Source organism: Hylobates moloch, unplaced genomic scaffold (genome assembly GCF_009828535.3).
Source record: "Hylobates moloch isolate HMO894 unplaced genomic scaffold, HMol_V3 SCAFFOLD_5, whole genome shotgun sequence".
Taxonomy (NCBI): Eukaryota; Metazoa; Chordata; class Mammalia; order Primates; family Hylobatidae; genus Hylobates; species Hylobates moloch.
Genome location: NW_026652280.1, coordinates 108,389,919 through 108,416,905, shown reverse-complemented (window position 1 = coordinate 108,416,905; position 26,987 = coordinate 108,389,919). Strand labels below are relative to the sequence as shown.

The window sequence follows — 26,987 nt, the reverse complement described above, 5'->3', positions numbered from 1 at the left end:
GGCAAGGAAGAGGACCTTGGGTTTACTGTTAACGAGGTAGGTGGGGAAGGGCTTGAAAAAAAGAGATATAAACTGCATTTGTACCCCATGCCAATGAGAGTTTTATGATTTTGACCAATTTGATTAATTGGATCTCATCTATCACTAATTGTTCTGTCTTCAATTAGAGTGCAAGCTTATTCTTGGGCCCACAATATTTGAAATATGTGCTTGTTACTCTCTCCTAAAACTCCATTCTGTCATGATCTTCGGAAATGGGCTAACTCTACATTTTGTTTGCAAAAATTTTGTAAATATTCCAAATTGGGACATTGATAGGCTTTTTAAATTAGGAAATACATTTAATTAAATTAGGATTAATTAAATTATGAGCCAAATTAGGAGATAAATTTAATTTAAAGCATCAGTATGCTCTTGTCTCTCATCTTCCCTCTTTTTTCATCTCCTGCGCTGGTCTTGAAAAAAACATTTGCTGAGTAAATGTCCTGCTAGATGACCTCATAAAGGTGTTCAATGATGAAGAGGAGTGGCTGAAGAGGTAAGGAGAACACTCAAAGTGACAACAGCAAAACCTACAGTATGAAGGGGGTAGTCATAAGGTCAGTCCATAACCCTGCCAGCATCATCCAGGTAGAACTGGATCTGCTATCCCTCCCTACACCTGACTTCACTACCTGCACACCCACAAGCAGGGCAGCACTAGCCCCCAATGCTCTTCTGTGCATATTAGAGTCTTCCCTGGAGGGCTCAGTACCTTGCTGGGACTCATGGCATGGGGAGCAGAACCCAGGCTGAATTTCAATCCCTATGAGGTTTTAGTACAGGGGTCAGCCTGCACAACCAAATTGGAGGACGGCCCTCACCTGCCCTTCTGTAACTTGTCTTTCCCTGACAGGCCTCCCTTGGAGCTCATTGTTGAAACCTGGCATCCGGAGCTACGGATTCCCTACTCTGCCATTTACAAACTGTATGATTAGGGCCCATCAGTTCATCTCTCTGAGTTACTTTCTTTTCTGAAATGGAGGTAGGGCTACTTCTCTCACATGGCTTTGTGAGGGTGAAATGGTTTCCATTGAGCACTCAACTGGATATTCTAGGCCCATCCTAGCTAATGACACTCCTTCTTTACAAGATGAAGGATTAGGAGATGATTTTAAATCTTTGAGCTGGAAGGGCCTTTAAGAGATATCTGTGTCTGTCTTGGGCCTTAGAGTGAGTAAAGGGACAGCAGGTGGTCAGGCCCTGCCAACAGCAGGATATTTTCTGCAGGTGCCCAACAGCAGCCCTGGAGCTGCCTCAGATCCTCCCACTGCAGGCTGCATTGCTGTATCTGCCACTCCATCCCTGGCAGGGATAGGCCAAGGTCTTAGATACCCTGGCACCCAACACTCCATACAGGCTTGTCTCTGAGCAGATTCTCGGTGAAGGCTATTATGCTGGGCTGAGCAGAACGGGAGGTGCAGGGATTGCAGCTGTTCCTTCACTGCAGTGTCAGTTTGGAAATTTTCCCAGAAGACTTAGCTGGTGCCTCTTCTTTGATATTCATGAGTGTGTGAACACAACGACCCGCCTCATCTTTGTAGAACCCATTCCTCTTGGACCACACCATGTATAGTCCAAAAAGAAGGTGATCTAGGAGAAGTGTGAAGGCACCCTCAGTTCTGGCAAATTCTTGGGTATCCTGCAATTCTCACTCAGCAGCATCCCAACAAAACCAGAAAAAAGACCCGGGGCTGGGAGATGAGCCAAGAAAATAGCTTCATGTTTGACTTGAGGGTGCAGGCATCTGCAGAAGCCAGCCTGGAAGACTCTTTATGAGCCCAGCTGCAAGGGGCATCCTAGAGCCAGTTCATGAGCCCAACTTTACAGAGCCATCAAGTTTCCCCTCCCCTAGAAAGCAAGGCTATAGAGCAAGCAGAATGTTAAAGACACGGGCTTTCAAGTGAGGCTGACTTGGGTTAGCGGAACTAAGGATGACGTGGCCCTATGCAAGGGACTTAATATCTATGGGCTTCATTCTTTATCTGTTTACCTACCCCAAGGTCCTGAAAGTACCACAAAAATATCTGTTTTTATTCAGAGGATAATAAAATGGAATATTTACATATTGCTTCATCTTCCCCCAGGATATTTTTAGATTACCACAATATCCTAAGAGTTTGTTTATGCATGCTTTATAGACCTGTATCTGTGGTTTAAAAAGATACATAAATACTTTAAAATTTTATAATACAAGAGTATAAGTTACCTGATTTTTTTATGTGTTCTGCAGGTGGCTGACTAGAGTCAACATGAACCTACCCCAAAGTTTGACCTTTGCCTTAAGTCAGTAACCGAGGAGGGCCACGGTCCTGAGTTCAGTCTAGGCCCCAAGAAGATTCAGAGCCTGCAGTTGTCCTCTGGTTTCTAAAGTATGTTATTGGGCTTAAGATTTCAAGACATTTATCCTTCTTTGCTTTCTATAACAGCCATTAAATATTTTAGATATTTTCTGCCAGAAGGCAGGAATCATGAAGATTACAAATATTAAAGACAAAACAAAATAACTTTTAATAAGAAGGTCAGTCCATGGTTTGGGTCTTTGGAAAGAAATCAAGAACTCTGACTATATTTGCTATTTGACCATTGATTCTCTAGTGGAAACAGGCAAATCTTTTATACCAGGGCAAATTTTTCAGTAAAGGGCCAGCCAGCAAATATTTTAGGAATTGTGGACCTCCCAACTACTTAACTCTTCAGCATAGCATAAAAGCAGCCACAAACAATACTACAACAAGTATGGCTGCATTCCAATAAAACTTTATTTACAAAAATAGGCAGCAAGCCAGATTTGGCCCACAAGCTATAGCTTTCCGACCCCTGCTTTGTCAAACTCAATAATAACAAACAGAGAGGGAGACTCTTTTAAAAAGATGATATTCATTTGGGAGTAGCATTGCAATGGGAATATGTGTGCCATAGCAAATTATGAGCGTATTCAAAGAGATTGGGGCAAGGGGAAGTTTATAAAGGCAAAATGAAGAGGATTACAATTGTTTGAATCAATTATCCTTGGCTACAAGGGTGGCACAAGTCCAAGCTTGAACAAGCAGTTGCTAGACAGACATCCTTACAGAAGTATTTTCTGTATAAGTTTGCAGTGGCCTTTTTGCAAAGCTATAGTAAATCACAGGGGGCAGTACAACCGTACTGCAGTGGATAAGCCTTGCCCTCGGAAAATCTTCATGATCATGGTATCTCCCCTGCCAAATAAATATTGTGACAATTCTTATCAGGCATTCATGTGTAAGAACCCTCCCTTGAAGGCCTTCCCTGGCTCCATTTGCCAGGGTTTTAACATAAATTACTCCATTTTGATTCAGACAACTTTCATAGCTGCTTACCATCTGTGCCTCTGTGTATAAAAGTGGACATATTAAAATTTTTCCTTAGGGCTACAACTAAACATCCAGCCTAGCCTTTAGCCAGCACCAAGGAAGAGGTGGGACAGAGGAACAAATAATGAGACCAAGTCAGGCCATCCTCCATGGGGTGAGGCCTGCAGGTAGGTGGGCCCAGTGTGGTGTACCTTTAGCACAGTGCCTGGCACACAGTTGCAGTTTATTTTCTGAATAAATAACTCTTGGATCAATTGGTTGCTCTCTGGGAATGTGACTTTGCTGTTGAGTTGTGCAGAGTACTGTCTGTCTCCAGGCCAGTCCCCAGCTTCAGTATCACCCCACAATCCACATTTCCCAGTGTCTGGAGTAACAGCAATGACCTGGGGCTGGGCTCTCAGCAAGTCAAACCCTGACTCAACAAACCCAAACTGCTTTGGGGACCAATGTGACACAAATGTATACTGAATCCCCTGAATTCCCCCTGGTGATCCTGTCCTGTAACAGGCCCTCCCCATCCCCTCAGTCCAGTGCATTCAGGAAATCAGTGACCACAGGATGGTTTCTCAGCTGGAGGGAAGGTCAGTCTGCATCTGAGCATCTTAGAACATGTTGTTATTTTGTTCCCACTGGTCAATCCTGTCCAAGCTGTACACATAGTGCCTAAGCTAGATTTGTTACTGCAGGCCTGTCTTCAGAAAGGTCACTGAAGAGAAGGAGGAGGCACCTTATTCTCTTTTGTTACCTCTCCACCACTTTTGTCTAAAGGGAAGTTTAGCTGGAGGGCTGAGCACACAGACAGGTTTCTGACTCTGCCATATAGATCCCACATTGCTTCTCTGCCATGACTTATCATCTGTGACTTGACATGTTCTGCACACATGGGCATGTTGTACACATTGAGACATGCTTCTTGCATTCAAAGATTTTCCCATATTGAGGGCATTTTCCTGGTGCAGAATTGAAAACTGAATTGAGGCATTCAGATTGACCTCAACGTCTACGGGTCTGGAGGAGGTTTGGGACTTTTTCTTTTCTTCTCTTCAGGGGCCCACTCCTGTTGTAAAGAGCAGCAGCATTTATAATGAGGGCCCAGGAAATGCGGGGGAGAGGGGAGAGCCTGCTGTCTCTGCAGTGGGTGACTGTTGTCTCTCTGATCAACAGTGTATCATATCCCAGCCTAAGCCTGCCTTTCTCCTTCCCCCTCCACATGGGGAGGGGCTGTGGGATCAGAGCTCACCTGGAATGCCTCCCGTTGCTGAAGGGCTGGATGGAGACTCTGAGACAACCTGATGGATCATCTCATAAACAGAGCCTGCAGGAAGGAAGAGAAAATTATGCCAGCATAATGCACTTACGAGAAATAGATACGTGCAGTGCAGGGAGAAATGCTTTGATATTAAAATTTTTGTAACTTAAAAAGGCATGAAAAATGATACCGACCACTAACTAATCAACATTCCTTTGCGAATGCAGCTTCAGTTCCTAACCAAAAACACATCCCTGCTATTGTCTTGTCTGGATCCAGATGCAAACATGATTAATTAAGTTTCTGGTGAGGAGCGGGAGGAGGGCAGTGGGAATGGATGGCTTGCTGAGGATCCTTTTCATACACAGGCCTGGCAGAATCCCTTAGTCTGGGTGCCTATTTCCCTCCACATGTCAGGGCTTACCCCATGCACTGACAGCCACAGGATGCAGTGAGTAGGCTGCAGCCAGACCCATGGAGTGAGGCAGTGAGAGGCTGAAAGGAGAGGCTCTACAGACAGTACAGAGAGGCTCTTGGTACCTCCCGTTGCCGCTGCCCAGCACAGCACGGCAGAGTAGCAAATGCATATGACATGTCTTGTTGGGAGACCTGGGCCCTGTTCCAGACTGCTACCAACTAGTTTGGGACCTTGGATGAGCTGCCTCAATTTCTCCATTTGTGAAATGAGAGGTTGGATTAAATGTTCCTCAAAGTCTTCCATTTCTGGCTTTTTATTCTAGTGCCCAAAGTCCTTCACACAAAGCAGGTGTCTATCAATTGATTACCCAGACATGGCCAGTATTGTTGGCCTTGGGCAAAGGAGTCTGGTGGGGACGGGGTTGAGAAGTATGCTAGGTGAGTGTCTCTGGCACGAGTGGCTGAACTGCAGAGCCCCAAGCAGCATGGCAGGGACCAGCAGACCCGATTCCTGATCCCTGCTCTGCCGCTGTTAGCCTAGTGACTATGAGTGAGACACACAACTGCTCTGCACCTCAGTCTCAGTGTCACCGTTAGGAAACAGAAACACCAGGCCCAACCTACCCCAGTATGTTAGGAAACTGAGCACTGCTCTGGTCTCATGCTGGGATGGCGGCACAGTGCACCGAGTGGTATCTTCTCCCGAAGTCTGCTGCTGTGGTAGGAGTCATAAGTCACTGAAGTACACTGTAATTGAGTGGTTAAGGGGGTGAGATCCAAAGTCAGACTGCCTGCATTCAGATCACCCAGCATCCTAACCATTAGGCAAGTTACAAAACTCCTTTGGGCCTTGACTTTATCTGTAAAATGGGAATAATAATCACAGAGCATACCTCATGGGATTATTGTGAAGATTAAACAAGTTAAAAACTTAAAAATGCTTCTAATCATGCCTGGCACATTCAGCAGGTACTACATAGGTGTTAGTTTGTTACTGCGAACCTCTCTCAAGCTCTGGGTGCCCACCAAATGTCCCTTTAGTGTGCACAGACTTGTGTCTTCTTCCAGGAGAGCGTAAGGAAAGCTGCCCAAACTTTCAGCTGCATGGAACAGGTACCTTCATTCATTCATTTATTTCCGGGTCAGATATCTCCAAGTGCCCGCAAGGTACCAGGCCGTATGCTTTGGAGAGTCAATGTGACATTCCGCCTTGGCTACCACCTGCATCCACCAGGAGAGCACACAGTGGGTGCCTACCCTACATGGTGAACAGGAGCAGCCTTGTGTATGAGTGAAAGAGTTTTATAAGGCCAGCTGGACCCCCGGGTGGTGCCGTGCCAGGTATAACGCCAGAAGCTTCTCATCATACTTTAAGACCCTAGTGAGGGGATTTGAGCCAGAGCCAAGACTAGGATTTAGTGAGCTATTTGATTGGAGGTTTCATTGCCTCTTTCTAAAGCCAATTGATTCCACTAGTGTTTACCCTTTCTCAACATCAGCTGTGACTGGCTGATTTTTTAAGATCACTATCCACACCCTCTCAAACATTAGAACAATGAATTGCCCAGTTCAAGTTCTATATTTTCTCAATTCCAGAGGAAAGAAAATGACTACTACATGTGTGTGATTTTGTGCCTGGGAGCATCTGTGAAATATGCAGCATTCTCTTTCTAGCTGGGAAATCACTTTAAAAATACTATCTCTAATTCATCTGCATGTTTTCAACAGGGAGTTTGTTATCCCCATTTCCCAGATAGAGTAACTGAGAGCAGAGTCGGGAGACAGCTTGCTCAGGGACCTAGAACAACAGAATGATTTGGTGGTGGGGCCAAGATTGAGTTCTTATTTCCTGCCTTTCAAGCCATTGCAACCCAGGAATGGCCTTTCTGGGCAATGTTAGAAACATGACCATATGAAATGGAGAATTTAGATTACAATTCCCTGGACCATATCCAGGACACTAAAATGAGTGTGTTGCACTTGTGAAATGCATTCTAAGAATTATTTACTGTTCTGAATGTAATTTAGGATGAAGCAGATCTTCTATGGAGGCTCCAGGCTAATCCCAGCTTCCCTCCCCACCCAAGCCCTATGGACAATGACTTGCAATCCATGACAACAAACATTTAACCCTTACAGTGTGCAGGGGACTGCTGTGCTGGATGTTTATAAACAAACCAAGATAAGACGTAATCGCCCTTGAAAGAACGGCATGAGGATGAATACAAAAATGAAATGTCAGGCCCCAGCCTGTACATAAACAGCCTTGTTTATGTGAGTGGCATGTCTCATACTCCAGCTGACCTATCAGGAAGCCCAGGGACAGCAGCAATACTTTTAGCAGCTGTGGCAGACCTCCTCTCTGCATTCTAGAGTGGCTCCCACTCCCCTCCAATTTCAAATGACTCCTTATTTCAGGCTGCTTCTCTTGCCCTGGGACTTGGCCTTGTTGTTTGCGCTTTGGTTTTCCCTGCATTTTGTTCTCAAGGCCTCAGGTTTGGACTCACCCCTCTGGCACACCCTCCTCCCAACTCCACCATTCCTCTAAGCCAAAACTGATCTGAGGTCCCCTTTTAAAAAATTTGGCACAATTTAACAGATATGTGTTGAGTGTCCAAGAGATAAAAGGTTGCCACACTAGAATTTGCATATCACTCAATAACAAGAATGATACTGTTTTCAAGGAATTTATAATTTCATAGAGAGGATGAGAAAAGAACTCATTAGGTTTCTTTCAAAAAAAAAAAAATGGAGGAAAAACACCTCTTGGCCACATGCATATTTGAACAAAGGCAGAAGCTTGCCCAAATTCTTTCTAGAAATAACTGTGTTGGTTGAAGGTGGATGCAAAAGAGGATAAAGGCATGGTAAATATAGAATGTATTTTAGTTCCATGGTGGACTAAATGAAAACGTTTACAGATGTTGATACATGTTTGCTTGCTTTTTCAATTACATTGAAGGAAAGTTCTATCAACAGATGTTGCCCACGGCCAATGGGAGAGAACCAACCATAGAGAAAGAGAGCATGAAGATTATTGTATTAGTCAGTTTGGGCTGCCATAAAAAATACTAGCCTAGGTGGCTTAAACAACATAAATTTATTTTCTCACAGTGTTGGAAGCTGGAAGTCCAAGATCAAAGTGTCAGCGTGGTTGGTTTCTGGCGAGGGTGTCTTCCTGGCTTGTACACAGCACCAACATGCTGCAACCTCACATCACAGGGAGAGAGACAGCCCAAGAGAGAGCAAGCACTCTGGTGTCTCTTCTCATAAGGGCACCAATCCCATCATGAAGGCCCCACTGTCAGGACTTCATGTAACACTAATTACCTCCCAGAGGCTCCACTTCCAAAAACCATCATATCGTGGGCTAGGACTTTAACATGTGAATTTTGGGTGGACAAAATTCAGTCCATGGCAGACATATAAATGATTTTGTCAAATTTCAAATCAAAGCTAAATTTTCTCTAAGATTATACTGCTTCGCATGGAATTAAATTAAATAATATATCTGAAATGCTCAGAAGAGTGTCAAGTCCATAATACAGACTGCATCAAGATTTGCTAATATTTTTGAAATCCTATTCGAGATAACTTTAAACACCAGAAATCTATAGAACTATTCTTGTAAATTACTTATTTATGTTGGTATCATTATCACCTTAGTATTCTTACCAAAATGTCTGGGAGGACAGTTAACTTTTCACTTCCTGTTTTATATGTGCAGACTTCAATAGTAAGATAATTAAGTTGTATGGGAGATTTAGAAAAACTGTACCTGCAGTTTTAATGGCCTTTACTTAATTTTTTAACAGCATTGAAAGAAAGGTATTATTATGACCCTTGCCCTAATTTAAAATGAGAAAACCTGGGCTCAAAGGGATTAAATGTTCAAGGTCACCTAGCAATGTAGCAATAAAGAGGCAGTGTCTGTACTCCACCCAGGTCACCTCCCACCAAGGTCAATGCTCTTCTTCATCAGTAGATGCCTTTTTAGAAAATAAAACCCCTCCTCTTGAAGATCACTGGAGAGCTCGCTACCTACTGGAACAAAGACCAACCAGACGCTTCAGCAGTGATAGCAAACTAGGTATGGACTAATATGTAGTATTAATGAACACATTCCCAAACATATTCTCACACACATCATTCACCTGTGCCCTGAATAGCTGCCTATAATCCAGATACTGCAGAAATAGGGAGCAGGAACATCAAATTCCTTGACTTCAGAAGGCATTATCCAGAAATAAGACAGAAAGCATCTGAATAGAGCTATGAGCCAGCAGCATTCATTTTTTCCTGCCCTCCCTTCATCTGCATCCTCCTCCACTACCAAGCCCAATAGATAATGCTGTCTAAGCTGGGTAGAGAGAAGAGAGTTGAAGAGGAAATATGAGGATCAGATGCAGTGTAGAAGTTGTGTATTTTTCCAATCTTTCCCCTCATGGTCAGAGCACAGATGCAGATGTGTCTGGTGGGAATACACAAAGAAACCCCTTTTAAATTTTGGGATTTGAGAATGGAGAGGACTGCATCTTGCTCCCTGCATGAAATCCAGAAAGATGCAAGCCTGACCTGTTGTTATAGATCAACGGTGGGGAGGAAATGGTGTCCTGACATAATAAAGCCAGAGGCTACCCTGTGTTTCCTATACCCTTGGAGGGGTGTGGATGGCCATATGAAAACACCCAAGGCCTTGAGTGAGACACAAAAGCTATCTGGTTTGGGGCAAGCCCATGGGGTCTTGGGGCCAGCACAAGGGAACATCGTGTCAGAAAAATGCAGCCCAGCGAGGACAGAACTGCTTAGATTCTAGGAGAACACAGCTGCATATTGGAGGGTTGCTGGTAAATGGGAGGGTAACTTGGGTGGATACAGGACAGGGTACATCTGAAGCAGTAGGTTAACAAAGCACCAAGAAAAACTGAGGCTGAAAAGGTGTCAAGCTTACCTCCTCCCCTGTCACCCAACACTATGTTGGTCGAGTGTGAGAAGAGACAGACATTAGTGGCTGAAGGTCCTCTTCCTACTAGAACAAAGACCAACCAAGGATAAGATAAAGTGGTAGAAGAAACTCTTGACTGTAACTTGGTTATATTAAATAATAATTGCCCATAATGACTGGGAAAATGGTGAATTTACTGGGTTTACCCTGAACCCTAAAGCATAATGTTAATAATTAATTTTGGTCTGGGCATGGTGGCTTATGCCTGTAATCTCAGCACTTTGGGAGGCCAAGGTGGGAGGATCACTTGAGGTCAGCAGTTAGAGACCAGCCTGGCCAATATGGTGAAACCTTGTCTCTACAAAAAAAAAAATAGAAAAATTAGCCAGGTTTGGTGGCATGCCCCTGTAATCTCAGCTACTTGGAAGGCAGAGGCAAGAGAATGCCTTGAGCCTGGGAAGTGGAGGTTGCAATGAGCCAAGATTGCACCACTGCACTCCAAACTGGGCAACAGAGCAAGACTCTGTCTCAAATAATAATAATAACAAATAATTACATTAATTTTTCTCTTTCAATGTAATGAGTATTCAAGATAGAGAGTAAGGCCAAAAACAAGAAGAGTAAAGAAAGACACTTTTTTGCTTACCTTTATCTGTGTTTTGTGAATGACTAGTTGCTATATTAGCTATTATTTTATGCCAAGTACTTTATACATATCATCTCACCCAATCATAATAAATTTATGAGGTATTCATTACTGTCCCCACTATGTGAGATGGAAGAGACTCAGTTATCTACCCTTGGTCAGTTTTAATCATCAACAAAGCCAGGATTTGTATCTGCATCTATATGAATCCAAAACATGCATTCCTGGGATTGGAGGGGAGAGATTTTCCAATACACCATTTGTACCTTTGTCTTTTAAGCCACTTCCTACTTGGCCCTTAGAAATGCAAATATAGTCTTTTTTCTCCCCTTCACCAGACACTCCCTATAAGGCAAGTTTATCTATGTTCTTAGATACTCCAGAAAGGAACTCTCACCCACCAGGAGAAAGCTTCAAGAGAAAACAGTTGATTTACAACCCAAAGTCCGGCTACAAAAACTCTCTCCCACCTGGGGAGTTTTTGGCCTAGTCCTGCCCACAAAGGCACCAGCAGTCACCAGCTCTACAGCTCAGTAGATAAAGCACCAGAGCTAGCACTTGGATGCCCTCCTACCTGCTGACTTCCTCCTCTGTGTGCCTTCCCCTTTAAAAGTACCCGGTTTCTGCCCCACAAGAAAAGTGGTACCCTTAGGCAGGAAGCCTGTACTTTTTCCCCTAAACTGGCTTTGGATTAAATCACTTTCTTTATACCAGACCTCAGTCTTGTTAATTGTACTCTGCAAGCCACATCTACATATCCTCTCTACACAAAAGCATATTGATATTCTCAAAGCACTGAATTCCTTTCCCCTCCTTCTTTACAGGTGTGCATAAAAGCACTAACACCTGATAACTAGACTTCAGCTTTCAAAGCTGTCCTTTCCTTTAGTAGAGATGAGCAGGTAGGGTAGGCTGAGAGGGCTTCACAGGCCCTGGAGAGCAAACAAGACTATTAAACTTGTGGGGGCAAGCCCTTTAAAAGGTTTGTAAGACCAGCAGTTCTTTACTCATTAAACATGTTTGCTCATTACCTATGTGACTTCAGACTTTGGACAGTGTGAGAATGTGGAAGAGATATGCTGGCTGACCTCACATGTTTGGGGAAAGGGGAGCACTGTACACAGCAGAAGATCTCTTGTTCTCAAATCGTCCTCCTGTAAACACATAGCCAACTGTAGCTGCACAATGCGTTCACCTTGCCTGCTACCTAGACAGAACCGATTTATCAAGACAGGGGAATTGCAATGGAGAAAGAGTAATTCATGCAGAATTACTATGCGGGAGATCAGAGTTTTATTATTACTCAAATCAGTCTCGCCGAGCATTTGGGGATCAGAGTTTTTAAAGAATTTTGTAGGTAGGGGCTTGGAAAGTGGGGACTGCTGGTTGGTCAGGATGGAGATGGAGTCATAGTGGGTTGAAGTTAGATTTTCTTAACGTCTTTTATTCCTGGGTGTGATGGCAGAACTGGTTGAGCCAGATTACAGGTCTGGGTGGTGTCAGCTGATTCATCGAGTGCAGGGTCTGCAAAATATCTCAAGTGTTGAATTTAGGTTTTACAATAGTGATCTAATATTGTAGCTAATTTGTTAGTCCTGCAAAGGCAGACTGGGCCTCAGACAAGAAGGGGGTCTTTTCCAGAAAGGGCCGTTATCAATTTTGTTTCAGAGTCAAAACATGAATTGAAATCCTTCCCAAAGTTAGTTCCACCTATGCCCAGGAATAAATGACAGCTTAAGGGTTGGAAGCAAGATAGAGTCAGTCAGGTCTGATTTCTTTCACTGTTATAATTTCCTCAGTTATAATTTTGCAAAGGCAGTTTCAAAACCAGCACCACTGTTTTCCTATCATCACATTGCCCATAGTGCTACAAGAAAAATGGATTCCTCACCTGAACAAGAGATAAAAATCAGAAAATCATTGCCCTGATTTGATGCAGCCTTGGGGTTACATTTTCATTTCATACCTAATCTTTGGAAATGAGAGAGAAAGGATAATTCCAAAACTGATTTTGGGGAGGGAGAGAAAGAGAATGATACTTCAAATCCCCCTCATTCACAATATTGACAATTTTCCAAGTAGGAATCATGAACTCAGAAAATCTGAGACAGGTCTCAGTTAATTTAGAAAGTTTATTTGCCAAAGTTGAGGATGCACCTGTGACACAGCCTCAGGAAGTCCTGACAACACATGCCCAAGGTGGCTGGGGCACAGCTTGGTTTTATACATTTTAGGGAAACATGAGACATCAATCAATATATGTAAGAAGTACATTTGTTCCATTCAGAAAAGTAGAGACAACTCAAAGCAAGCCCCTTTTACCCTATGGGCTTCCAGGTCACAGGTAGGTGAGAGACAGGTGGTTGCATTCTTTTGAGTTTCTGATAAGTCTTTCCAAAGAAAGCAATAAGAATATGCATCTATCTCTGAGCAGAGAAATGACTTTGAATAGAATGAGAGACAGATTTGTCCTGAGCAGTTCCCAGCTTGAAGGCGCTCAAGACATTTTCCTTTCACATTTCTCCCTTTTCTATTTAAAAATCTTTTGGAGAAAGCATTTTAGAAGAAAATGAGTCTCTGGCCTCAGGTTTCATCTGATCTCTCAAGGCTAGGACTGTTTATTCCTAGATGGGTAGGTCCCAAAAGCTTATTTTTAGCAGGCTGTGAAGTCTCATGTCCTATGAAGAGAAAATTGGGGGAAGAAGGGAGAAAAACAACAATAAACCAAAGAACAATCCTGGAAAAATGTGTATCGGCCACATTACTCTGAAGTCCATATATTAGTAGGCAGGTATGCAAGTGGCTTATGTATGTAAATAGTCTGCTGTTATTTTCTTCTGAAGTTTAAGTTGTCTGGCTTCAGTTCACAGGGTTTTAAGAAATCAAAACTTAGTTTTCAGTGATTCCAAATTAGGAAAACTTGAAAAAAAAGAAGGAAAAATAATTGAAAGCATTATTTTTAAGACTTGTAGCCAAGAAAAATTAGAATTCAGTTCAAACTGTAGAAAATAATAAAACTTGAAAAAAACATTAGGCAAGACTACAATCTAACAACAGGGGTACTATAGTTTTGAAACATAATTTTTCTCTCTCCAACTTCCCATTTGTACTGAAGACAAATTATGGCAGGACAGGTTTGCTTTATTATACTTGGCCTAATTATTTGTATATAATGTGGCAATTATATATATATATGTGTGTGTATATATATAAATTTATATATATATTTATATATATTATATAAATTCATATATATATTTATATATAAATATATATATAAAACATAGGCTTTTAAATTGGCTTTGATGGAACTTGTTCATAAGAAGAATCTCAGATGAGACTTTTAAAGCCAAACCAGGCATGGATTTGTGTCATCAAATATCTATGAGTTGGGTGAATTTCCTCTCCTCTTGAGGTTTCAAGATAAACCTGGGGCTTCTGGGCCTGTCGGAAAGTGACATTCATTATTTACCACAAGTCAGAAACCCCGTACAGGGACTGTGTACACAAAATATGAGGCCAGTTTTTCCAAGGGCTTTATTGGATCCATAAGTCAAGTTTGATTCCTTAAAAAAAAGCACACCATTCCAGTCAAAGCCTTGGTGAAATAAGGAGTTTCTCCAGTTGTTTCCTGTTACAAATGAAAACAGATTCTTATTGCACTTATGCAAATAACTGTATTGCCATAAGTTAAAAATACTCACAAATAGTTTCCACAGTCTGAAGAAATCAGGTAGAGAGAAACAAATATGCTCCAAATTTTGTTCATAGGAGTATACTGAGTTGTTAGAAGCTGTCAATAGCATACAAGAAAGTTATTAAGACTCTGAAAAACAAAACAAAGGATCAGCAAACTTTTTAAGCAAAAAAGTCAAAAAGATTAGTTCAGTCCATGTAGTATATTCCTGTTCTTCTTGATATTCATGAACATTTTAGCTGCCCATGAGTCCTGAAAGTTTTTCCTCTATTCTGATGTCACAGTCTCCAAAGTTATCGGAAACCCGCATTCAAGAGCACCTGTCAGAGTTTTATAGCTGATTATAAAACCACCTTTTTTTTTTTTTTTTTGAGACAGAGTCTTGCTCTGTTGCCCAGCCTGGAGTGCAGTGGCGTGATCTCGGCTCACTGCAAGCTCCGCCTCCCAGTTTCACACCATTCTCCTGCCTCAGCCTCCCAAGTAGCTGGGACTACAGGTGCTATAAAACCACCTTCTAAAGAGGACCAAAACAAGACAACAATTGTCCGTGGATAACAAAAAGTTTTAGGGCAGCCATAGTCAAAGACAAAATTGACAAGAAAATTTGTTACCTCTGTAGCACACAATAATTTTAACATAATAATTATGATTATTACTGATAATGTACACTAAGTTATATCAGAATTATAGGAGTTTCCTATAATTTTGGAACATATAACAATAACCTATTTATACAAATATAGCCCAAAGGAAACCAAATACCATTTCATATTTGACAATGCTTCCTGTATAATTTTTGTACCAAATAAGCCAAATTATGTGGTATTTTTTGGACTTTAGGGAACCTAATATCTTAAAGAATTAATTAGGTCATAAAAAGACATAATTTATAATTTGATTTTGGAAAGTTTGTCAAACATCAAAGGTTTTAAACATTTGATATCATAAAATACGATCACAGGTCATAGTAAAATAAGTCATTCATTTAACCAAAGTGATAACTCAAAGATTTAAAAAAAAAACACAGGCAAAAGTCTTTATTCTTTGAGAGAGAAGGCTTAATTTTCCAAACAGTATGCCCTAATAAAAACAGTATGAAGCCAATTAATTTTTTCAAAATTTTATAAACAATCTATAAAATTTTAATATTGACTGTAAGATATAGCTTCCATAAGCTTTTTATAACATTTATAACCTTTATATAGTTGTTGGCTAATGCTTCAAGAAAACCTTGCTAATCTGACACAGGGGTCCATGTGTTGGTCTTGCATCAGTATGCCTTTATCATTAATGATTAACTTATAGAGAAACAGAACTTATTTTATCTTTCAAAATCAACCCTTACAATCTTATGTGTCCACCTCTCCCTCAATAGTGCCTGGGCCTTGAGGAGTTGAATAGCTTTAATTTATTGCCCCATGTGTCAGGAATGCATTTTATTTTGATTAGCACCTTCTATTGGGCCTGAAGATGAGGCTTTAATTGCTGTCAGTGTTTAAGATTTAGCTGGACTTGGTGTCCTTTTTAGACCCAGGAGTCAAAATCCTGTAACTCAATGTCACATGGACTTTAAAAGTATGTACAGGAAGATACATGGATGTAATAACCTTAATTTTTAAAAAAATTGTCTCTTTTTTTTTTCCTAAGCAAACCAAAACTTAATGACAATACGACAGCTGGATCATATTAAAGGTTTTTTTTTTTAATATAAAGCCTTGTATTGTGACTTATGCAGACTGTTCATGACATGCTTGGACTTTCTGGTTTGTCCTGGACATCTCTCTTTCTTAAACAACCAGTCATTTAATTATTTTATTTTAAAACTGCGTTTACCATACAAGATTCTTTGTCATATAAAATTATTTCTCTTTAAGTTTTCTTATCGCAAAACAAACCTCTTTATTGTTATGACTTTCTTTATGTCTCTTTTTATTTTCTGTTTTTTTATTTTGTTTTATACATAACCTTTAAATAAGCTTTGAATTAGATGAAACTTATTCACCTTTCTCTTAAAAAAGGACACCCCCCCTTTCTTTTTTTTTAGCAAGAATGTTTTCCTACAAGATATGTTTATTGGAAAATACTCCAAAAAATAAAGTATCTATTATTTAATTTAATATAACTTTATATTCTAAATTATGACCAGCTTGTCTACAGGTGTTTATCCCATTACATTTACCTAATTATTTTGTTTTAATTTTTTGCCTACATTATTTATGAAAATTGTGATAGTCATGATTTAAAGTGATAAAACCACCATTTCAAAATTACAACAAAGACAGTGAAAAACAGATTTGACTTAATTGACTCCATCTTCCTGTTAACCTCCAAGCTATACTTGTTCATTTGTAGGCATATGCCAAATTAACTTTAGGAGGAACTTAGTTTATAGTTTAGCTTTGAAACAAACAGTCCTTACCCAAAACAAACATCCTTATTGCCTGTGGACTAGACTGCCTAAAGCCACAAGATTAGAATTCATAGTAATCTTGCTAAATTTAAGATGCAGCTATTTTCATTAAACCAATATCAATGTCTTATTTATTTACAAAAGCAAAGATCATTCTGTTTGGGGCCAGGTTTATAGTTTTGTAACCCCTGTGCCAAATTTTGACACCTTATAGTATTTGGCAGGGATGAGAATGAAATTGCTTGACTAGTAAATGCAAATAAAAAATGTATGCTGGCAATTCTTAAGACATTTCTCATATTACTTTACCAATAATTTTAAAGCTAGCTTATTTATTAAAGATTTTACTTAAGTCACATAAACTTGAAAAAGTATTTGACTAGCCTTTGCTTTTTTAGTATCTGATTTAGGCACTTTTATTTTTTTAAGCCAATTAATTAGAGCTCTTTTATTTTTTTCTAGTAGTGAAACATTGTGTACACACACATAAATACAGAGACATATTAGGCATGCTGATAAAAGTATATTTTATAGATTCATAAAAACATTTTTTTTTCCTATCTTAGAATTTCAGATTCTTGATAACCTGTTTTACCACCCTGGGCAGTTGTCAGCTAAATAGTCTTAAATTTGCATATTAAAGGAAGCTGTTCATGTGAAAGTCAAATAGCAAAATTTACATGGTAAGATGCAGAGAGAAAAAGTTTGGATTATATAAATTATAAAGGCCTTTTAAATATATACATACACACGTACACACACACATACAGGAAGTTCCTACAGCTTTTACTTCAGAACTTTTAGCCATGAGGTAAATACAAATTTACCAGCTTGCAAAAAGAACTTCTAGGGTCTAAACAGTGGTTTTTATCTTAATGGAAATATAACAGCAGATTTAGAGCAGGCAGAAAAGAAAAACAGAGAAAAATAGGACTTAGGAACTTCATAGTTTGCAGGTCGACTTTAGGGCTCTTTTTTCTTAATGTAAATGTGCACAAAGACCATATTATTTCCATTTTACATAAACTTTGGCAAGTAGAGGTGCCATAAAACCTATGGAGTGCTCAAAAGGGGGTCATTCTCCTTGTTTTCTCCTCATTCTTAGATTGCTTCCTGCCTTTTTTTTTTTTTTAAAAAAAAAAGAAGGAACTGAGCTATGGTCTGGGGTTTTTGTGTGGTGGATCAATATGTGCTGCTTGTGGGCAGGACTCCACAGTGTGTCACCACTGAGTCATTTCCACCCTTTTACATGTCTCAGTTTCTCTCTCCAAAGGTCTATGACCTCATAGAGGGCTCAAAACGCTGGGTGATCAGTCCTTATATGCATTTCCTGGATGAGCCATTTTTAAAATTAATTTTTGTTGGGGATTTCCCTGCAGGGCTACTTCACATCATGGAGGGGTCAACTCCCATGAGGCCTTGGTCCCCCAGGGACACCCTTTGTCTGGGAGGAGCAAAATGCCCTTTCCTTCAGAGCTGAAAAAGCTCAGTCTCTCATTATCATATGAAAACAACAGTTCTATTCCTCCTGCAAATGCACACAGACAAACCAAATTAAGATTAAATTAGGGAGAAAAAACAATAGTGAAGACCCTTTAGAATGCATCTCCAAACTACAATTAGGATCCTTAAACAACAATTTCAGACAGGAACAAACAACAACAAAAAACCCCAACAATATGATCACTGAGCCCTCTAATGGTAAGGAGAAATTAAGACCAGCTTGTTGTTAATCTTAACTTTAGCCAAGACAAGCTCCAATTCAGTTACTGACCTAGAGATGGGTCTCAGGCTAAAGACTGCTCTCTAGCATCCTAGAAGGGAAAAAAACAAAACAAAACAACTCATCTTCCTTGTTGGAAGCCAGCTCAAACTCCATAAAGGAGTTACCTGCCTTCCATCATCACAGAAGCAGGAAAAACTTGCCTTCCTTGTGTTGGAAGCAAGAAAAGCTCCAAAAAACAAAGAGGAGTTGTACAGCAAAATAAACTTTAGATCTCAACCAAATTGTGGGAGATCAGGGATTCTCTGGAGGGGCTGCACTCAGACCTCAGCCAATTGTCCTATTGGCTTGAGTCATAAAGTTAGTTTGTGCTGGTACCAAGCACCGACAGGAGATTTGTGAAAGGTCAGGGGCATCTCCAGTCAGAATCCCCCATGGTTACCAAAATATGAACCCACAAAATCTGAGACAGGTCTCAGTTAATTTAGAAAGTTTATTTTGCCAAGGTTGAGGATGTGCCAGTTCCTCACACAGCTTCAGGAAGTCCTAATGACATGTCTCCAAGGTGATCAGGGCACAGCTTGGTTTTATACATTTTAGGGCAACATGAGACATCAACCAACGTATGTAAGAAGTACATTAGTTCCATCCAGCAAGGCCCTCCTGCCTCCAACCTTGGGGGCTTACAGGTCACAGGTAGGTAAGAGACAAATGATTGCATTCTTTTGAGTTCCTAATAAGTCTTTCCAAAGGAGGCAATCAGAATATGCATCTTTCTCTGTGAGCAGAGGGGTGACTTTGAATAGAATGGGAGAGAGACTTGCCCTGAATAGTGCCTAGCTTGAAGGGTCCCAAGATATTTTCCTTTCACCGAATCTTGACACCTTCTTCAATATCTATAACTATAAACTTTGGAAAATCAGAAAGAAAAAAGAGAATGAAAGGAAAAAGAGGAGAGTGGCAGCGATAGATGAGGGGGATTCATTTGTGAGTGGTTTTCATTTGTACATGAAATTGTCTGTATCACTAATTCAGGGTGCATATTTAACTATCTCTCCATTAAATTTTCCATTTAACCCTGATAAAAGAAAAACCTCAGCTGACTTAAATTTAAAGGAGTTTAATTGAGAAATGAATGATTCCCAAATCAGGCAGCCTCCTGAGCCAGAATAGGCTTTAAGACTCCAGCGCAGCACGTGGTGGAAGAAGATATACGGACAGAAAAAAAGGAAGGTGACATATGGAAAACAGAAATGAGGCACAAAAAGCTGGATTGGTTATAGCTCAGCATTTGCCTTATTTGAACACAGTTCAAATAGTTGGCCACATTTCACTGGCCAAAACTCAGTGACTGGCACAAGTGTAGGCTATGGTCTGTTTATACCTTCACTTATTAGAGTTCATGATGTCTAGAGAAACCTTTAGGTTGAACTTAAAATATCTAAGGAGGCAGCTTTAGGCTAAACTTGTTTGAACAACCCATAGCTTATGCATGTATTATCAGGAAATCCAGAATCTTGTTTTTTAATTATCCTCCCCTGCATCTCAATCATACCCTCAGATTGTCCAAGAGTTCCAAGAACTTACACATTATCTTCTGGTGAAAGAATTGAACATGCCAGATCCACTAATCACTGTAGGCCTTACAGGAGTTGACAGCTACCCTTGGCTTCTGATGTTAAGACGGCCTTGCTTATGTCACTGTAGTTCTCCATGCAATAATTACAACCCTTTTAAGCTCACATTTCCTTACTCAGCCATCATTCTCCAGAGCACTGCTAAAGCAAACTAAATATGGCCTGAGAAGGACTCTGTACTTCTGTATTTGAGTCCTTGTGGATGAACTGTAACCTAGCTTAATAGGCAGACAAGATTGAAAACTTAGGAGTGTGCACCTGTAACAATAGCTGAGTCTTGACCACTCCCAGTGGCCATACTTCAGCCACTCATACACTGCTAAGTGTTCAAACTGTGCTCAAGTAAGGCAAATGCCAGCCTGTAATGAATCCAGCTCTTTCTGTACCTTGCTTCTGATTTCTATACATCACTTTCCTTTTTTGTCTATAAAGTTTTTCTGACCATGGGGCATCCCTGTAGTCTCTCTGGATCTACTGTGATTCTGGGGGCTGCCAAATTCACACATTGTTCATTGCTCAATTAAACTCCTTTAAATTTAATTCAGCTGAAGTTTTTCTTTTAACAGCACAAACATTGGTGCCCAGGTGCTTGTGTCTGGAGGACCTCTCACTATGAACCTCATGATGTGTGCCCAAAACTATCCTCCTCTACTCTGACAGATTGCATCGTTAGTCAGTTCTCCATCCCTCCTTATATCCATGTCCTTTGCCACGTAACTTTGAAATTTCTCTACTAAAGGGGCAGAGTGACTAGTTGTGGTGGCTCATGCCTATAATCCCAATACTTCGAGAGGCCAAGGTGAGAGGATTGCTTGAGCCCAGGAGTTTGAGACCAGACTGGGCAACATAGTGAGACCTCATCTCTACAGAAAATACAAAAATTAGCCAGGCACAGTGGCATGCACCTGTAGTCCCAGCTACTCAGGAGGCTGAGGTGGGAAGATCAATTGAGCCTAGGAGGTCAAGGCTGCAGTTAGCTGTAACCATCCACTGCACTCCAGCCTGGGCAATAGAGTGAGACCCTGTCTCAAAACAAGGATAGCAGGGAGGGGCAGAATATATTTTCCCACTCTTAAATTTGGATTTGGCCATGTGACTTGCCTTAGCCAATAGAAAAAGTTGAAAATAGTGTGTTAGTTCTATGGCTGAGCCTTAAGAAGCCTCATGTATATTTGACTGCAGAACTCAGCTGAGCCACTGCAGTCAAGGACAGCCTAGATCGACTGAGCTCCAGCAAACCCGCACACATTTGAATGAGCCTATTGGAAATCATCAGAGCCTTGCTGCTGAGCCTAGCAAATATCAGCCAACCCTTAGTCAACTAAAAGACTCCTTAGCAAAATACTGTTTATTGATTTTGCCACTGATATTTTGTGGTTGTTTGTTTTACAGCATTAGTGTGGTCACTGTTAATTGGTCCATGGACTATCACTCTGTGTTGAGCCCAGGCCATCATGATTCCCCCCTTCCTCAATATAATTTAGTATTCAGGGAATTTATTGGTCTTCCCTATCCCTGGCCTTGGTTAGGGGCTCCCCTAGCCTACCTTCTATGGATCATTATAACGTTGGTCCTTGGAACACAGGATTAAGATCTCAGCTCCTGTTTTCCCAGAAGCCCTCTTGACCGTTTCCCAAAAACGTCGTAGCCCCTTGCCAGAGCTTCCCTTCCCAAGGAGATAGGCAAGTTTGTGAAGGCTCAAATATCAGAAAGTCTAATTATATCCTTCTCCCAGAAATGATAATCTGATCAGCCAATTCTTATGTAACTCACAGGTATTTTTCAGGCTATGCCTTTATAGAACCTTGAAAGCTTCTCTGTCTAGAAAAACGTCTCCAACAATACACTGAATTATATACATGTGTCATGGTGTGGCACTCTACTACACATACAGTAGTTCCCCCCTTATTCGCAGTCCACTGTTTCAGCTATCTGTGGTCAACTACAGTCTGAAAATAGTAAATGGAAAATTTCAGAAATGAACAATTCCTAAGTTTTAGATTGCATGTCATTCTGACTAATGTGATTAAATCTCATGCCACCCAGTCCATCCTGCCCGTGATGTGAATCATGCCTTTGTTCAGCATATCCATTCTGTACATGCTACCCACCTGTTGGTCACTTAGCAGCTGTTTCAGTTACCAGATGGAAAAAAGTATATATAGGGTTTGGTACTATGTACAGTTTTAGGCATCCACTGGGGGGTCTTAATATATATCCTCCACAGATAAAGGGAAACTGCTGTATAATTGTAGGGTAGTGATTTTATGAACTAGTTTTACATTTAAGAAAAATGAAGCAGAGAAATGTTATATGTATCCCCAAAATTCAAACACCTAAGGAAAGATAGAACTAGGATCAGAACTAAAATTTTCAAGTTCTCCATTCAGTTTGATTGATGCTTAAGCCATGTTGGAGTGTCTAAGGAATCCCAAGAAATAGCTCTCCTCTTTGCCTATGTTCTGTACAAATTGAAAAAGGACTGGCAAATGGAAAACTGAAATATCCTTTGTTTCTGGTAGAGGCCAGGGTGGAGGATGTGGCAATCTGTTAGCCAAGTTGGCCTGCCTGTGCTGAACCCCAATAAAGAAAAACCCTCCCCTAGAAAAGCAAAATAAAATGCTTTCTCTCTGTGAGCAACTCACTCCCAATAGGAAGGAACATGGAGCCGAGCAAGCCCAGATGTATCAGTCAGGTAAGATAATCCATCCACCCTGGAAGGGTGAGCAATGGAGCGGAGGAGGACAGGAGTAACACTAAATGAGCTCCCTTTAACAAAAGGAAACATCATGAGTTGGGTAAAAATATTCTTACAATATGCCAAATTTATTTAATGTCAATCTAAGTGAGGCCTCATTTGAAAAGTCCACATCTCACGCATCCAACTTCCATTAAGCCAGATAGAGATGCCTTCTGCCCCTCTGTTAACAAAGACAATAGCAATTTTTCAAGCCTTAAACTCTGAAGTACTGTGAAGTAGAGTGAAATGGAGTGTATACTAAACCATCCTGAAATCACACCACCATATTCAACTATTAGTTCTGCCTCTGTATAAAATTGACCTGACTGACCCTGACACAAGAAAAACCTCTCTGTGTTTCGTCAATTTGTCAACTAATAAGAAACTACCTCAATTATAATACAGTTGTCATTTCTCATTCCATTCCCACCTTCAGATGTAGTATTCCTTTTTTTTTAAGACAGAGTCTCTCTCTGTTGCCCAGGCTGGAGTGCAGTGGTGCGAACTTAGCTCACTGCAACCTCCGCCTCCTGGGTTCAAGCAATTTTCCTGCCTCAGCCTCCAGAGTAGCTAGGATTACAGATGCGTGCCACCATGCCCAGCTACTTTTTGTATTTTTAGTAGAAACAGGGTTTCTCCATGTTGGCCAGGTTGCTCTCAAACTCCTGACCTCAGGTGATCTGCCCACCTCTGCCTCCCAAAGTGCTGGGATTACAGGCTCAAGCCACCACACCTGGCCGATAGTAGTATTCTTTTACGCCCAAACAAATTTATCTTCTAGAAAAATTATCTATTAGAAGAATCGGGATTTTAAATAGGTTGTCATCTTAGCATATTCCCAATTCATTACCAAATCCAGTTGCTTATTAGCTTCTTGTAGCCAATGCACAATGCACAGTGAACGTTTATACAATAAGAATTCATAGATGGATTCCCAAAACCAAGGCAGCAAAGATTACTGATTGTCAAAGCCTTTCATAAAATAGGTGGAGAGCAGGAATGGTTCTCATCATATCCTGTCCCCACCATCTTGATTCATCTACAGTAAAAAGGGGGGAGGGTGTGGGTGTGGAAATATGTTAGATGTGTGTGTTGATGTGTGTGTGTGTTTGTGTGCGTGTGTCTGTGTGTGTGTCTGTGTGCGTGTGTTTCAAATTGCATTTTTTGGCTACATCTCCAGTGAGATGATTAAAGAACTTTAGCTCTTTGCAACCAGCCCAGCCAAAAGTTTGACTAGGCTTCACTTTCCCAATATGGTTCTCATTTACTTTCAGCCTTATTCATTTATTATTTGTCTTTCAGAGAAAAAGGCAGCAAGAAAAATCAACTTTGAGGTTCGTTAATTAGGCCTGCATTCTTGTTGATATATTTCAGGAAAACAATTGGTAACTTTTGCCCTACTCTCTGGAGAACCTTATAATGTGGTTCTATTCATTCATCAGGGCTCAGTGAAGCTTTGGGGCCCATCCCTGTTTGGTGATCCTTAAATCCTTTTACATATGGAATTGTGGACACCATATCAGTTTTTAAAACTAATCTTTCTCCCTGCAGAGCTTCAGCAAGCAACCACTAGGATAATGTCAAAGATCTTCAGTGGTAAGAAGACAAGGAGCAAAGATTTTTATCTTACTTTGTGATTTTCATAATTAAAAAAAAAAAGAAAGAAAAGGTAAGCCCTAGCTCTCTCACTGCCCTCACTCACAAATACCAAGCATTCTAATTCTGATTTCCTGTTTACTTGGTATGTGAGATCCTGACCCATCTTAAACTTAGTTTCATTTTTCATGATAAACAAAAATAAAGGCAGGAAACTGTGGGGAGATTTTCCCAAATGTGGAACCAGATAGAGTCAGGAAAAGAAGTCATATATGTGCCTTCTCATCCCTTTCCTCTTCACATCCACGCCTCTGGACAAAAGACTGACATGGTTCAGTCATTTTATCCAAGCCCCTTTTGTCATTTTCACCAAAATAAAATATTCAGGCTGGGATTCCCTAAGTAAGAAAGGATGCTTAAATAAAAAGTTCTCTATCTAATTATTTAATTATTCTGCTCAAGGAAATAGTCTGGGTGTTGTAGGAACTCAGAGATGAGCTTGTAATCTTTATAAAAGGAGCCCACACACAGGTCACAACAGAACAGACACGGAACAGAAAAGGAGAGGTTGAAAGGGAAGGGGAGAAGGGGAGATTAAATATGCCCCTTATGATACTGATATCACTTGGTTTAAGTGACTCCTTCTTCACACATCATCACAATTCTAAACCACTTCTTCTCTAGCAATGCAGCCAGGTGAAACAGGGTTAGGGTGAACAGCCACAGAAAGACTCCATCTCCCTGAGGGCATGTGTGGGACAGATCAACAGTCAGTTCATCTTGCTTTGGCAGGGTGTTGGGATAGGCCTGACTAAAGTGGCCTGTGCAACTAGAAGCATAGACTTTCCATCTGCTAAGATGAATAAACTTGCAGGGTTGAGTCCTGGGCCACTCCAATGTTGAGAAGTCAGGAAAATGAGGATGGATCAGCAGAGGAGGCTGAGAAAGAGCAGCCAGTGAGGCGAGAGGAGAACCAACAGATAATTATGTCCTAAAGGCCAACTGAAGAAGTGTTTCCAGAAGGTAATGACAACCTATCTCAGATGCTATTGACAGCCCAAGATGAGAAGTAAGAAAAACCCTGGATTTAGGGGTGACTTTGAACTGCAAGCATGCTCACCACATGGTGTCCTGTCCATGAGTCTCAGTTCTTTGGTGGCACCAGTTTTTGAAACTATGGGGTTCTTTCCTCCAGTGACTGCCTTGCTGGACACTGCTGAATTCCAACTGCCCTACCGCCAGCCACTTGCTAGTTTAAGAGCTGCGAGACCCAGGTCATCATGTCATTGTTTAGCCTGTCAGAAAAACATACTAAACAGCTTCACTTTTTTGTTTTTGTTTTGTTTTGTTTTGTTTTGAGACACGGTCTTGCTGTGTCACCCAGACTGAAGTGCTATGGCAGGGACATGGCTCACTGCAGGCTTGACCTCCCCGGCTCAATGTATCCACCTACCTCAGCCTCCCAAGCAGCTGGAACTACAGGAGTGCACCACCACATTGGGCTAATTTTTATTTTTATTTTTGTTTTTTGTAGAGACGAGGTCTTGCCACATTGCTCAGGCTGGTCTTGAACTTCTGGACTCAAGCAATTCTTCCACTGTAGCCTCCTGAGGTGGCAGGATTACAGCATGAGCCACCATGCCTGGCCGGGGTCACACTTTGGAAAAGAAGACTATGGATCTACGTGTTCATTTTGTGGTCGAATTATGACCAACACTCCACTCTATCTGCCTCCACTCTGCTTTTTCCATGCCTGTACTTAAATGCTTCTCAGAATTTTTAATGTACTTCCCTGCCTTTTGCCATAGATTTTATACTCACTGAGAACCAATGTTCTGCCATATTCATCTTTTTATCTTTCACACTCACACCTTACAAGTTGCCTTACAAGTTGCCTTTAGCCAAAGTCACAGGAAACCTGACTCACGTGGATGTCAAGGATAGTTATTACCTTGTATAATAAGAAGTCCTAGGTTATGGTGCCTCCAGGATTGGTTAGCGTAGCTCATTGTTGGCATCTCCAAGGGCTCGGTGTGGCTCTGTCTTTTCCCTCTGCCATCCTCAGCATGCAGGCTCCTGTTAGAAATGCTTCTTCCCCAGTGCTGTAAATAGCACTTGAACATAAATTTTAACTTCCTCAGCAAGGCCATTTTTACTTTCTGCGGAAAGGGTACACTCACCAGCAGTTTTGCCACAAAAGTACACTGAACAAAGGAGACAGGGTCATTTATAACTTTATGCATCCACCCTAGTGCTGTGTCTGGTGTCTGTTGGCTGGAAGGAGATCTTGCATTCTGTATTCATCCTGATCAGCTAGCAACTTAGAACTTTTCAAAAGAGACAAAGGCAGAGGATAACAAAGGAAGGAGGAAGTAACTTGTGGAATGCTGAGAAAGGTAAAAACACCTTCAAATAAGGAATAGGAACAGGCTATGACCTAATGCTTGCTTGGACCAGTATAAGCATGCCAGGGTAAATATTTAGGCTAAATTGTGGGAGCTAAGAACATAAAGTACATTGATTTCTTTATTACGGCTAGCAGATATTTAA

At 41.0% G+C, this 26,987-nt stretch overlaps 2 long non-coding RNA genes across 2 annotated transcripts; both read left to right on the top strand.

The window, feature by feature from the left end:
* On the top strand, positions 1-26,163 carry LOC131383637 (uncharacterized). The gene is made up of 4 exons (XR_009213802.1): positions 1-36; positions 493-538; positions 24,393-24,510; positions 25,972-26,163. It is a non-coding gene; the product is annotated as an uncharacterized LOC131383637 (long non-coding RNA).
* Positions 933-4,578, top strand: LOC131383636 (uncharacterized). Its single transcript, XR_009213801.1, has 3 exons — positions 933-1,024; positions 2,273-2,411; positions 4,542-4,578. It is a non-coding gene; the product is annotated as an uncharacterized LOC131383636 (long non-coding RNA).
* Positions 26,164-26,987: the final 824 nt, after the last annotated feature.